A 3,181-nucleotide genomic window follows, 5' to 3' on the forward strand; every position below is an offset into this window, starting at 1 on the left:
TTCTGCCCCCCCCCCCCGCCACAAACAGCCACCTCCTTTGAAGCCCCCTCCTTCCCGCAGGGCTGTGTGAGGGTGGGACTGCAGTCCTCCCCAGAAACCTGTGAGAAGGATTAATGAGCTATGTAGAGATATGCGCCGTCTCCAGACATGTTAGCAACCTGTTACAGGAAGCCCTCGCTGTGTAAGTAGACTGGTCGTCACTACACCTCAATTGCTCAAAAAGATTAAGCCCAATTACACCTTAGCGTGATTACCAATGTGAACTCACCAGAAGTGCCCTCCCCACCATCAGGGTCTGGAATCAATAGGTCCTGGCTGAGGGGATTGACTCCAAAGTTAGAGAAAGGTCCTGGCTGTTGATGACATCAGATCCTCTGCTTCCCTGCTGAGCATTCTCCTCCTCCTCAACAATGTCCTCCTCATTGTTACCTGAGGCTGCCTGAACAGTTGCTTGGGAGGTATTCATGGATAGCTTTGTGACAGTGGTTGAGTCCCACCTAGAATCCCATGCTGCTGCTCGTAGAAGTGAGATGTCTGAGGGTCTGACCCAGACCAACTGTTTGTCTCCTTTGTCTTCTGGTATACTTGCCTGAGCTCCTTTATTTTCACACAGCACAGCTGAGTATCCTTGCTGTGTCCTTTTCCCACCATGGCCTGTGCAATTTTTCCATAGATATCAGCATTTCTTCTGTTGCTTTAGAGTTCTGCCTGCACAGATTCCTCTTCACACACAGTAGGCAGATCCAGGATCTCCTGCATACTCCGTGCTGGAGCTCGTTTGTGACCCTGAGCATCCATGCTCAGTTGTGCTGCTGGGCTTGCCACGCTGGCCAAACAGGAAATGAAATTCAGAATTTTCGGAGGCTTTTCCTGTGTACCTGGGAGCAGGGGCGGATATAGGGCAGGGCGAGCGAGGCAGCCGTCCCGGACCCCGCGCTTCAAGAAGACCCGTGCATGCACCGTGGCAAAGGGGGGCCCTGCGAAATTGTGCTGTCTGGGCCCCGCAAAATGGTCATCTGCCCCTGCCTGGGAGTGCAGTAGAGTTGAAAGTGCTAGCTAGAGCAGTCACATTGGGGCACTGTAAGACATCTCCCAGAGTCCAAGAACGTCTTAACAGTGCTGTGTCTGCTATCCCAGAGTCAGCCATGGAAGGTCAAATTTAGTGCTACTCCTCTCATCAAGGTCGAGTACAGAAGTAAATTTTAAAAGCCGTTCAAGTCAGTGGAAGAGGCTTTGAGGTGTAGACTTGTTCCTTATTTTTAAAAAAAAAATCAACCTAACACAGCTAACTTCAACCTAAACTCGTTGGCTGTGTCTACATTGGCACCCCTTTCCGTAAAAGGGATGCTAATGAGACACTTCGGAATTGCAAATGCCGCGGGGGATTTAAATATCCCTTGCGGCATTTGCATGAACATGGCTGCTGCTTTTTTCCGGCTCGGGGTTTTGCCGGAGAAAAGCGCCAGTCTAGACGGGATCTTGCGGAAAATAAGCCCTTTTCCGCAAGATCCCTTATTCAAGGCTTTCGCAGGCCCCTCTGGGAAATGCGGGGTACCACTCAATTCTGGGCCTCCGGGGTGGAGTGGGGGGTCCTCTCTCCGAACCCTGGCCCAGGGCCCTAACACCAAGGCTATGTCTAGACTGCAGGCTTCTTTCGAAAGAGCCTCTTTCAAAAGATCGCGTCTAGACTGCAGGCGGATGTTTCGAAAGAGAAATCCGCTTTTTCGAAAGAGAGCACCCAGCGAGTCTGGATGCTCTCTTTCGAAGACAGCCTCTTTACATTGAAGAACGCCTTCTTTCGAAAGAGGAACTTTCGAAAGAAGGCGTTCTTCCTCGTAAATTGAGGTTTACCGCCATCGAAAGAAAAGCCGCGTTCTTTCGAAATAATTTCGAAAGAACGCGGCTTGAGTCTGGACGCAGGGGAAGTTTTTCGGGAAAAGGCTACTTTTCCCGAAAAAACCCCTGAGTCTGGACACGGCCCAAGAGTGTGACTCTCAGTGGTAGCAGGGGGGCGTAGACCCCAAACACGCCTGCTCTCGGGGTTCATGGCCCGCCCTGGGTCTGGTCCACTCCGCCGCCGGTTACCGCCCGGCGTAGTTACCCTCCGCTCCTGCCGTCCCTTCGCCTTCCGTGCTTCCCCTCCACTCGCTTTCCTCGCGGCCCCCTCCGGGTTCGCGCCGTCTTTCCCCTTCCGCATTCCACCCCCCTTCCCTTGGTGCCCCCGTGCCCTTTATACTGCCTCCCCTGCGGTGGTTCCCCTCACCCCCGCACTTCCGGGTTCCCGCCCCGACGCTCTCCATCGCGCCCGTGACGTCATCAGCGCACCCGGGCGCTTGGTGATGCCGCACTCCCTCCCCGTCTCTGGGCGTTCCCGGGGCTGCTCATCCCGTGTCGCTAGCTCCCCCTTCACCAGCCGCATCCTGCGGCGTTGGTGAGTGACGGGGTTGCTCCACCCCGTCACACCCCCGTGGCATTTGCAATTCCGAAGTGTCTCATTAGCATCCCTTTTACGGAAAAGGGTGCCAGTGTACACACAGCCGTAGTGTAGAGAAGACCTAAGAGGCAACTGAAGGGAAGTCACAGCTGCTCTATCCTTTATGCTCTCACACAAGAAGGCACAAGAGAGATGCATGGTGCTAATGGACATTATTGTTCAAAAATAATATGTTCTTGTGCATGAGAAACCCCACTGACATACTTGAAGGAGAAGCAATATTTTTAATGAAAAAAGATCTTTAAGCTGTCTGGAAATCTAAATCCATTTGATCTGTGCTCTCTAATGTTCATATTTGAGAGCTTAATTGAGAAAGGCTTTACACATAATTTATGTTGACTTTTGGTTTACCTGGAAACAGTACAAGAGATGCTGTATCTCAGTGAAGTAAGTGCTTTTAATAAATATGATGCTCCATTTCCCTTGCACACAAGTGGCAACATCTGTTACACCATGGTAGGCATTTGTAAAGTAAAATAATTTCAAGAAGATAGTGTTCTTGATTAAAATATACATTTTAATAGCCCAAAATGAACCAACACATGTAAGAAAATCAATGCTTGAGTGAAACTTGACATGAATCAATCTTAACATGCAAAACAGTCATTTTAATTCAGTGGTTTATGTATCATCCTCTGCTAAGTTTAATTGCAGTGTATCCAGAATATTGCGAACTATACAATCACT

At 50.3% G+C, this 3,181-nt stretch overlaps 1 pseudogene; it reads right to left on the reverse strand.

Annotated features, from left to right (window-relative positions):
- Positions 1-224: 224 nt before the first annotated feature.
- Positions 225-1,147, reverse strand: LOC149524136 (uncharacterized; annotated as a pseudogene).
- Positions 1,148-3,181: the final 2,034 nt, after the last annotated feature.

The sequence above is a fragment of the Pelodiscus sinensis genome, chromosome 6 (genome assembly GCF_052426305.1).
Source record: "Pelodiscus sinensis isolate ZL-2025 chromosome 6, ASM5242630v1, whole genome shotgun sequence".
NCBI lineage: Eukaryota > Metazoa > Chordata > Testudines > Trionychidae > Pelodiscus > Pelodiscus sinensis.